Source organism: Prionailurus viverrinus, unplaced genomic scaffold (assembly GCF_022837055.1).
Source record: "Prionailurus viverrinus isolate Anna unplaced genomic scaffold, UM_Priviv_1.0 scaffold_42, whole genome shotgun sequence".
In the NCBI taxonomy this organism is placed as follows: domain Eukaryota; kingdom Metazoa; phylum Chordata; class Mammalia; order Carnivora; family Felidae; genus Prionailurus; species Prionailurus viverrinus.
In genome coordinates, this window is record NW_025927609.1 from 1,177,392 (window position 1) to 1,188,307 (window position 10,916).

A 10,916-nucleotide genomic window follows, 5' to 3' on the forward strand; every position below is an offset into this window, starting at 1 on the left:
AGGGAAGCCAGCCAACACGTGGATATCCAACCACCCTGGGACTGCCATGCTGTGAGGAAGCCCAAGCTGGCCTCAGGTAGGGGCTGCACGGGAAGTGAGATTCACCTGCAGCCCCAGCGGTACAGCCATTTCAGGGAAGAAGGCTTCAGATGGGACCAGTGCAGCCACCATATGACTGTAACCATAAGAAGGACCAACTGAGACCCACTACCTTACCCTGCCAACCCCAGGAAAGTAAATCATAATAAATTGTGGTTTTTAGGCCACTCAGTGTCTAGGTGGTTTGTTATGCTGTATTACACAATCGAAACAGTATTCCATACGACATTTTTTTGTGCCAAGAGACCTATGTCAAAGTAAAGAAGGCATGAAGGTTAGCACATGACCACGGGATTCACTAATGTCACCCGGGACCCCATCACCCAGAAGCAGCCAACCTAGTAAGAACGACAGAAAGGCTTGTTAATGGCTGAGCTAAGGGGCCCACTCTGGGCCAGAACCTCTCAGGATTCGGTCACTGTCCCCCAGGATCCAGGGTTTGTACTGAAACCATGATCAGTTAGTGGCCCTGGGTCACGAGGGCCTCAAATACAAGCTCCAGGAACCACAGAGAAGCAAGTGTGCCCATCACCACTGTCGTCAGTGAGCATGATCAGCACTTCCTTCCTGCCAGTGCTGTTATAGGCTGTGCTGGGTTGGGAGTCCCGATTCCCTGGCTAGAACTGGGGACCGTTTCTGTCCGTATCTCTGCTCGCTGGAAGCCGCGACTACCATACAGCCGCCTGAGTCTTCCCACGCCACTGGACAAGCAAGCAAAGAATGGACTTACTGTATAGGAGGGGCAATCAACCCTAAATACCCTGAAGGGCTAGGTTTGCTGATACTCACTGGGGACAGGGAAGGAAACATCTGGAACTGACAGGTTTGCTGGGACATTTTAGTCCACGCTACGAACGGACAATTGCAGCAATCATGACCCCTCCAGGGCAAGGCAACCAAGGGTTCCATTCCTCAGGACAAACAAATCCGACTGGCCACACTTCTAGCTGAAGGAGACCAATCCAGAAAGGGGGGTGGAGGAAGGAGAGGACGGGTATTGATTTCAGCCCTGGGACCGTTTGCAGTGGCAGGGACCAGTGCTTGGCTTGACAACCTTTTTTCTAAACTTTTAGTAGATTGCAGCTAGATAGCATCTTAAAGAATCCTACCTGCACCGCCCTCAGGAAATAAGCAAGGGCGTGCCTCCTCGGGGCGGGTGTGCGGGGACAAGCCATAAAGGACTCAGGTACGGTCCGTCAGATGGCCCGGCTGCACCGCAGGCCCCAGAGTCCCCTGGGGCGGCCGTTTCCAGTGCGGCATGCGAGTGTGAATGACACCACAGAGCCTTCCTCAAGTTCACCACGAGGCCTCCTACTTGCTTTCTCAGGGCTTTCTCGTTGCCTCTGAGGGATGAGATGCACCAGGGTGTGTGACCGCCCACGCATGCGCCATCGCAAGTGTGAACTGAAGTAACTGCGGAGGGAAAATCAGGCAGTGAGCGACAGGACCCGGCAGACCCATCCCACCCTCTCGCTTTCCCTGCTCAGACGGGTCCGATCTCCAGGGGCTCCACGTGGTCTCTCTGAAGACAGAGCCATCAGCCTGTGGCGCCCAGTGGCCTCCTTGGTACTGGTTTTCCTGCCTTCCGGTCTCAGTCCCCTCTTCCCTGAGATTGCCCCAGGAGAAACGTTAGCACAGAAGCCTTTGCCTCGGGCTCTACTTTCTAGGGCAACTAGACTAAGAATAGACAACAACAATCATACAATTTTAACTACGCAGCCTGGTTCACAAAAAGAAGGAGAACTTTATAGTGTCCAAAATAAATGAGAAGTCAAAGCTAGAGTGGTCATGGAGCCGGTGCTAGGTCAGCCCTCAGGGAACAAGGGACAGGGACAGGAGTGGTGACGGGTTCATGTGAAGCTCAGATAAGAGATATGGCCAAGGGCTTGCGTTCGCTGGAACAACAGCCTCCCGTATCAGGCGGGAGCTTGAAGGGCCCCCCCATCCATGAAACAAGACTAGAGAAATTCTACCCGCTGTTCCAAGAAACCAGCAAGGAAGTTCTCCATCTGCCAGGAGGTCAGCATGAAAAGGCTCGCAAAAGAAATAGAAACTCTGAGCATGTGACATGTGGCCGTGCAAGGTATGAATTTCTACCCATTCTTGGTGTGTGGGTCTCAAGATAAGGATTAGAATAAAAGTTGTGTCACGTGATTGGACTCCCTGGTGCCCAGGAAGGAAAAACCATGCATGCTTTCCAGGAAAGACACTTCTCCAAGCTAGAAGATGAGCTGCAGGAAGTGTCATCCGAGCAGGAAACAACAGGACTCGCGTCTGGGACCAGAGACACCTGAGAACATAGACATGCAATGAGACCAAAGGCAACATAAACACAGAATGAGCGACACTTTTAATGAAGAAAGTAATTTAGAAACTCAGAAATTAAAAGTATCACAGAAATTAAAAACTCGAGGGAAGGGCTTAAAACAGATGAGACCAAGCGGGAACAGGATTCATCAAATCAGAACATAGAGAAGGGAATATTATCCAGAAAACAGCTCAGAAAGGTTAGAAGTTGCTTAAATTATGGGCCATCAAAAGATATGAAAAACAGAATGAAATGATCCACCGGAGGTATTGAGGAGAGGATGAGAAAGAGGTGACGCTCAGAGATAATGACTGAGAACTTTCCAGAATGGGCCGTGTATGAGGTTGCTAGGGCCGCCATAACAAAGCACCATAGGCTGAAGGCTTCAACAACAGACACCGATTTCTCTTCGTCCAGAGGCTGGATGTCTAGGGTCCAGGCATGGTCAGGGCTGGCTCCTCTCCTGGGCATGTAGACGGCCATGTTTCCCTGTGTCCTCACACACTCGTCCCTCTGTGTGAGTGTGTGTGTCCCCTCATCTCTTCTTATGAGGACACCAGTCCTTTCGGACCCTGTTCTGCCTTACTCACCTCTTTGTTAAAGACGCTGTCTCCAAATACTGCCACCTTCTGAGTCGCTGGGGGTCAGAGCTTCAGCATGTGGGTTTGGGGACACGATCCAACCCATGACAGAAACAACCAGGTATGAAAACCGTGGAAGCAGCAATTGAGGCTCAAGCAAAACCAAAACACAGAATCCTCACGAAGAGGAGCCGTAGGGGACAGTACGGAGGGAGTGCACACGTCCAGGGGCAGTGCCAGTGACCGCAGATGTCCGTGAGCAGAAGACAACACTGTCACTGTCCGGACAGAGACCCGCTGCTGAGCGAGAACGATGCCTGTGGGACTACCACTCCGTGGGGAGCCTGAGTGGCTCTAGACCAACGGACGGGGAGCACGTCCTCATCCCTAGAGCCCTGGGGAGGAAGCAGGACCGGCGGACGCTGAGGTGCAGGAAGCAGCGGGCAGCTGAGTGTAAGCAACCAGGCATAAAACAGCAGTCCGTGACTCACTGGGGACACCGAAGGTCAGGTGGGACAAAGGGAGGGAGCTTCGGGCCCCCAGGTGAGGTGTGGACGCCCCCCAAATGACTCGCCCCCCACAGGATGCCCCCTAATGATCCATGGGGTGCAGGAGAAACTGGAGCTTCTCTCCACAGTTACCTCTTGACTCAACACCAGGAGGACAAGTGACCCGCCCCCGTGGCGGCACCAGGACACTGACGCCCAAGGAGACGGAGATTGGGTGGGCCTTCCTTGCCCTGGGCCACGGGACACCGTGTGCTGTCCACTCTGCTCCCGGGCAGGGACCACAGCGAGCAGCTCCCTGCAGGCTCCGCCCACCTCAGGGGAACCTCTTTTATTTTGTACAAAGTAGCCCGGGAGGCGAGTGGCCCCTCCACTTCATCTCTCCAGGCACAGTCAGAATTACTGCACCAGGCCTAACCCCCCTCCCTCCACTCTTACAGGGGCCTTGGCAGCCTCCAGCTCCCCAACTCCCTTCCTGCCCCATCCCCAGCAATGTCCCCCCGGGGGTGGGCGACCCAGGCCTCTCAGCCAAGCCCTGTTCACCACATTTTGAAAACAGCCACCCCACTTGCCCAGCATGGGCCTGGGACACATGCTGGTGACTCACTCGGCCTTGGGGAGGCCCCCCAGGCCTCAGGAGCTCTCCTAGGAAGGCTGGCAGGGAACTGTAGGGACCAGAGACCCAGGGTGTGGTCTACAAGGGAGGGCGTGGGATCTGGGTGGAAACAACACTCTGGCCGTGGGGTTCTGGTTCCACAGGGAGTGGCAGAGTAGGGCCTGAGAGGTTGGAGAGGATCCCTCAGATCCGAGAGGACCACATTTCAGGTGACCTGTGCCCACCACTGTGGTTTACAGATGAGGCTTCGTTTTAACTAACCAGCCCTCACCAAGTAGATACGTGCTTGAAAGTCGTGTAGCCGAGTGCGCGCACACGTGCACGCAGCGTGGTGCACGCACAACTCGCACGGTGCACACACACCTGCACACGGTGCACACACACCTGCACGCACAGCCGCACAACCAGAGGACGGCCCCAGGGGCCCCAGGACGGGGCTGACCCCGGTCTGCTCCTGCAAGCTGCTCACGGGCCACGTCGAAGGCACAGGAGGCTGATGATCGCGATACCCTTCTCAGGCCTGAGGGCGGAGGGCTGGCCCTCGTATCTAACAAAAAGCACAAGAACTCGTGGGACCTGTCCCTTCCAGGTTAGAGTAAAGTTCTGAGTTACCAGGGACAAAACCACTGCCCGTTTTAAGAAACAGGTGATGTGCTCTGAAAACCGAGACTTGATTTAATGTCATGTGACTTTGTTGCCAAAACCTGTTCAATCTGTTTCCTAGTCTGTGAAGAAAAAGGTCTTCCAAGTCAAACATTCTGGTGAGTTTTGAACCCGGTTATTAAAGACACACTAGCGCAACCCAGGTTCCAGCGAGGATGGGGTCTACAGAGGCCTGTGTGCAGCTGACGGGCCACGATTTTGCAAGCACAGCTGAAGGTGCCCTTCTTTGTTCGAATTTGCGAATTTACATATTTTTCTGAGGTGTTCTTTTTAGCTGTGACAGCCATGTGTGGAAGCAAGCCTGTCACGGACGACAGCCGTGCGGTCCCGGGTTTGCAGCGAGAACGCCAGAGCACGGTGTAAGAAGCCATGAGGCATGTTCATTCACACCAGCCTCCTTGTGCTTTTAAAATTATTGATTTTTAATTATTTATCATCTTAAATTGAGGGCAAAATCTTTTTTAATAATAAATGAACATTTTGAAATACTGTTTATTTCATTTTATCTCATCTTTCTCATTTTCATGTGTGTTTTGTAGTATATTTAATATTTAACATGTTAGTGGTGTTAATCATGTTCATATTTTTAATTAAATAGATTACATATATTTAGGGGCATTTGCTCAGATGCTTTTTACCGACGGGTGGGTGATCAGAAATGTTTAAAGACCACTCATCAAATGATTTTTTTTAATTTTAAAGAACTAAAAAATATGTTTAAAATCCTGAGAGGAAAATTGGAAAACGGCGGAGAACAGAGTGTGACTGGCCGAGAGTTTTCCACGGGCCTGTCCGTTAGTACTCGAATGAAGCAAGTGGAGGGGCTGCTGCAGAGCAGAGGTTCGATGGCTCCTCTCTGGGGCCGGAGAGGCAGTGGGTGAGTCACCAGGCACAGTCATTGGTGCCCCACGCACGTGATAAAGCTGCTGTCTTGTGGGAACTTGCCAGTGTTCACCGTGTCTGACCTACAAGCCCGTGCTCCGCGTGGCGGGGTCGGGGCAAAGAGTGAGCGTGGCAGCAAGGGGGCAGAGCGTGCTGTCCCCAAACACCCCCAGTGCTGGTCGTGCAGGTGACTGTGGACCCAGCAAATACGCCACGGCGCCTCCACAGCCAGGCGCGCAGGGACAACCGGGCACCCAAGCGTGGGCGATGCAGGGCGCCCACCCACCGTGGGCTCACCGTCCCCAGAAGCACAGAGGGGATGTTGGGTGTTCGAGTCCGTGAAGTCGGTGACGGCCTCTCAGGAGAGCCTGCCGCCGAGGACATCTTCTCACTGCCTCGTGGTGGCCACGGCTCGGGCAGGGGGCTGTCCCCTGCGTGTTACTCCGAACACGAGAAGCAGCAATGTGGGGGCCCCCGCCAACCCCCACGCTGCTGAACAGGGAAGCAGAATCCTAATCAGCCCAGAGAGAGGACAGGTCCTCATAAGCCCTGGGATGAGCAGCTCAGTAATGCAGGGGCTCTGTGATGTCCTGTGACACCTCCCAGGAGAGGGGGGGGGTGGCCGTCCCCCGGGATCTCGGCAGAAACTGCCGCCCCTGCCCAGCCCTGCTGTCCTGCCAGACTGTGTTACTCGCGATAACAAACAACACTCACTTTGGGACAAAACTTGGCATGAAAATGTTCAAGGAGAAAAAAAAAACCTTCGGATAATTTTGATGGGGATGAAGTGACTGATCCTTTCCGGGAGTTTATATGCCCGCGTGGGGAGGGCTTTGGATTAAAACTCTTGGTCCTGGGAACTAACGCATCGCGCTTCTTGCCGCCTGTCACTTGAAACGAAAGTATTTGGCTTAAGCTCATTTTTTCTCTTTAAGCTGCCCGGCACACACTTTGCCCCGAGAGTGGTTTTACAAAGCGAAGATATTTATTCCCCGAGCTGTGGAAAATCTGTGCCCCTCCAAGTGACCTGCTTACATGACACATTAAGTAACAAAGCACACGTGCGAGGTGCTGCTGGGCCCCCCGCCCCCCGACGGCTCCTGCCTGCAGGTGCCACTGTGTGATCTGTGCCCGCGTGTGGGACAGCGTGAGTCAGGTCACAACGTCCCGGGTAAGTGCCGGGGACAGGGGGGAGGGCCCTGCCTCAGGGAGCTCCCTGCCCTCCCGCCCTCTCCAGGGCAGGCTTCAGCAGCAGCAGCAGGGGCGCAAGAGACCCCTGCCACCTCTGGCTGCAAGCCCCAGTCTCCCTCTGTACCCAGGGGAAGGGGACATCCACGCCCAGGCCTGCCACGGGGCCAGCAGGGAACCAATGGCGTCCGTCACAGCTTACGTGAGAGCATGTGAAACAGGGCAGAGTGATGCCAGCCCCAGAGCGCTGGTGGAGGTGGGGAGGGCAGCTTGTACGGGTGCAGCCATCCTGGTCTGAAGGCCCCTGGCACGGACTGTGAGGGCGTCTCCAGGGCTGTGAGCGTGTGGCCGCCCTCGTCCATCTAAGTAACTCGGGCACACGCCAAAGGTGCCTACAGAGTCCCTAAGGTCCTGTGCGGAGGAGGCAGGCAACGATTGGAGGTGGAGGGGAGAGGCCATGAGGGGCTGCTTCCAGGGCACCCCCATGCTGTTCCCTCCTCACACCCCAAACAGACCCAGCAGCCCAGGGAGCTAGCACAAACACAGCGGCTCCCTCCCAGCCAGGCGGGGCCTGTGAGGTCCAACCCTCGTGGGGTGTGGGCCCCCCATGGTTTTTCTCACCATCTGCAGATTTCTGATCTTCTTCTAGAGTGGAAACAGGGGCGCTCCAGTCCATCCGCAACTGTGTGCCTGGCATCTGGAACATGCTGGAACACCGAATGAGTGTCCTGTTTGGGTTTCTGTCGACTCAGTGAGTTAGGAGCCTGCACTAAGGAGAAGAGGCTGAAACAGGGCAGTCGGCCCACCCAGGCCTCAGCGCCCCCATTTGTAAAATCGTCAACGAAAGAGGACTATATTTAGGGACCCCCTGCAGCCCACATTCTGATTCTAAGGATTGGAAGAATGAGCTGAAAGGGAGAAGCTGGTGAGGGTTAAAGACATTTCTCTGGAGATGGACCACCTGGCTGGAGTCAGGCTACTCAGCTGCCCTGAAGGAGCAAGGAAGTTTCTGGAATTCTGGCACCTGCCTGCCCACTGAAGGAAAAGTTTACTGTGCCTCAGGCATTCCACTCGGAACTGTGCTGACTGCTGCACACTGAATATTGGCCACGCAAAGTGGCCTATGTCCTAATCCCTGGAACCCGTAAATGTGAACTTGTATGTGGAAAAAAGGCTTTGTGGATGGGATTAAGTAAAAGATTTGGGGATGAGAAATCATCCTGGATTATCAGGATGGGCCCTGAATGCAATCCCACATGTCCTTGTCCAAGAGAGGCCACAGGAGATGCGACACAGGTGTACGAGCAGGGTCGCGTGACCACAGGGGTGGAGACCACGGGACTGGCCACGGGCCGCGGCAGGGGGCAGCACCGGCGCGGGGAGGACCTCCAGGGGAGCGCGGTCCCGCCGACCTCTTGACTTCTGCCCTCTACTTTCAAGCTCATTCTTTGAAACATTAGACTCAGACTGTGGGCTCCAGGGGTCCCTAAATATAGTCCTCTTTCGTGGACTATCTTACAAATGGGGGCGCTGAGGCCTGGGTGGGCCGACTGCCCTGTTTCAGCCTCTAGGCGTGTGAGACTAACTTCTGGAGGCTGCGAGCCACCACGGGTGTGGGACTTTGTTCCGGTGGCTACAGGAGGCTGGCGCCCGACCACGGGGGCAGGGCTGCAGCTGCCAGGCGGGAGGGTGAGCGGTGGGCTCCGTGGCTCGCCAGACCCCACTGTTGATGTGACTGCCCCGTAAGTGTCATTTCTGGACGTGAAGGGTGGGTTCTTGTTGGAACTTCCTTCACTATCTCGTCTTATCTAGTCTTAAAATGAACTTGAAAGTTTATTTGCCAAGTTTCAAGAAGCCAAAAAGCTCCCCCTGAGATCTGGGTCAGAACTGTGGTAAATGCGGGGCCGGGGGTGCACGCGAGACCCCAGCCCCGTCCATCACCTCAGAGAGGAGGCGGGCTGGGCCACGTGGATGCAGAGTGACCTCGCGGTGAGGACCGCCATGAAACGCTGAAACACTGTTTTCCTTTTAAGTCACTGTTCCGCTCCACAAAGAGGCGCCACCCAACCCTGCTGATTCCTGATTCCCCGAGTGAGGACACCCTTTGTGTTCGTCCCGCTGCACGGAGGAGGTGAGGGAGGCGTTTGCGGATGCAAAGGGCTCAGGCTCGTGTGTGGAGCGTCCTGAGCAGAAGCCCTAGGCCTCCTCCCTCCAGGGGTCCCTTGTCAGGCCCCCGGGGAGGAGCAGCCCCTCCCCCGCCCAGCCTGCAGGCAGGTCCTTCTCCGCCACCGCCTCCCTCACAAGCCCCACATCTGCTGGGACACTCACTCTGAAACACAGGCCCTCACGCAACGTGCGGAGGTCCCTGGGGAGCCCAGCCTGCGCTCCGGCCCCTTCGGGAGACTGGAGGCCAGTAGGTGTCCACAAGGAAGTGACCTGCCGGAGACCACAGCCCGCACAGCTCCAAGCGGGGATCTGGGGTCTGGTCACCTCTGTACGAGGATTCTGCAAAGCACAAAAGTGTAGTTTCCGGAAAATGAAGCTCATTCTAGGTGCCAAAACTTCAACAGTGTTTTAATGGACTATTTAATCCAAACATTTCATTTAAGTATCATTTAAACTTCTAGTTTTTCTGAAATGTGTTTTATGACGTTGTGTGTCCTTAAGTGCAGTTTGACATGGAGACAAAGCTGCACGATGGGAGGCGGTCCCTGAGGGGCGGGAGCGGGAGACTGTTCTCTGGCAGGAAACCAGAGACCCCGAGAGAACGGTCACAAGGTGGCACCTTTCGCTGAGAAGCACTTCCTTTCCTCCGGCAGCGGGGAGCACTAGGCGGGCGCAGTCACCAGCAGGTGCTTGTGCCACGGGGAGAGGGCCGCTGGGCCAGCCAGGGGGGGTCTGCGCGGCCTCTCTAGGCAGGGATGGGCGCAGCAGGGGACGCCCAGGGTGCAGGGCGCCGTCGGCTGGCTGGGGCGCCGGAGGTGGAGGGTTTGAAGATGGAGAATGTGATGGGTCACGGGAAACGCTAGACACATGTGCCCTGTGGTATTTTCTATCGTTCATACTTAATGCAACTCTGGAAGACATGCGTGGTTCCTCACGTCGGGGTATCCACGGGGGCCATGCCACCGAGGGAGAGGGCCGCCTCCCAGCGCCTCGCTCCCACGCTCCAGGCCAGAGCAGCCGCGGCGGGCTGCTTTCTATGACGACACCCGCTCCACCCCCGGACGTGGGCCTCTAGGTACTCACTTTCCGCCGACGGGCAGTCGGGCTGTTTCCTGCGTTTGAACATTTCAAATACAACCGCCGTGAACAATCTTGCTCGTCTCCGCGGGGCACACGCCGAGGGCCTGAATCGTCGGGTCACGGGGCTGGTGGACACGCTTGCCTTTAGCGAGTGACCAAAGTTCTCCCGCGGTGGCCGGGCCAGCCTACACCCCAGCCCCTGCGGGGCGTCCTTCTAGCCCTTCATCCCCCAAGTCTTGGCTTTGCCGTCTCTGGAGCGCCAGCCTTGCTGGCGGGCGCCGGTGTCTCGGTGTGGTCTGACGTGCTCTCCCGATGGCGGATGAGGCTCTGTACGTTCTTACTCGCTGACTGCCCATCGGACACCCTCTTGGGGGAAGGGACCGTTCACCGTGTCACCACGTTTCTGCTGTGTGGTGTGGGCCTCCTTTTCCACCTGTGGGACTTTCTGCAGGAACCACCCTCCACACTGTAACTTGTCTTTTCACTTCCTTAACGAGGTCTTTTAAATAACAGACGGCCTTAATTCTAAGACGGGCCAGTGTATCCTCTTTGCCTGTAGTTAGTGGTTGCATATCCTGAGACCACACATTTCTATGCTGAGGCTCGCTCTCCCGAGATCCTAAACATAGTTTCCTGTATTATCTTGTAGGGAACTTCTTTTTGTCTTCCGTTTTTGTTTCCACAGTCTCTCTGGAATTGGTTTCTGTGGATGCTGCAAAATAGGGGTTTTGTCAGCCAGCTGTTGCTAGATAGCAAGCTCCCAAACTTACGTGTCTGGCTCATGGCCCGGCTGCTCTGGGCCGCGGTGGCTTCCCGATCTCTCCCTG